The following is a 715-nucleotide window of genomic DNA, read 5'->3' on the forward strand; positions in this document are numbered from 1 at the left end:
TGAAGTCCCTAAATTGTACTTGGAGCTAGTTCAAATTTTCCTTTTGAAATCCAAGTAAACCTATGCGAGTTCACGACACTTAATTAGCACAAATCGAGCAAAATGCAATACGAATGGAAATCAAGAATACTCCGAACAAAATAAAATAGAAAAATAAAAGAAAAATACAATAAGAAAAAGAAAGAAAAAGGAGAAATTGTAGAGCCAAACGGTTAATGGAAAAGAATAGAATAGAAAAGAAAAAAAAAGAAATAAATATGGTAAGAAAATTTAAGCCAAGATGTAGGAGCAATAATTGATTAAAAGAAAAAGAGGAAATTTGAAGAATTAAAATAAATACGATTAATTTTAAAAATACATAGGGGAAATTTAATAGAGAAAAAATTAAGAATTTGGTGAAAATTAAAAGACAAAACCGATGAAATGTCATGTCAAGAAACTCCATCAAATTCTTTCTAGTAATAATATCTTTCCTAAAACAATAATAATAGAAAATAACATATTTAATGAAAATGGAATTATATATATATATAACCCTCCAAGACTCCGCTCATAGAGTCTCTAATACTCACATGAAGTCTAACACATGGAGCGTTGTAAAATTTAGAGAATTGACATTGAACTTGATGTCATGGTTCTTATAGGTTGACTTGAATATAAAGGACAAAATCGAACTTTCTCAATGATAAATTGGTGACACCAGCCTAAGCTAATC

The sequence above is a fragment of the Cucurbita maxima genome, unplaced genomic scaffold, assembly GCF_002738345.1.
Source record: "Cucurbita maxima cultivar Rimu unplaced genomic scaffold, Cmax_1.0 Cma_Scf00149, whole genome shotgun sequence".
NCBI classification, from domain to species: domain Eukaryota; kingdom Viridiplantae; phylum Streptophyta; class Magnoliopsida; order Cucurbitales; family Cucurbitaceae; genus Cucurbita; species Cucurbita maxima.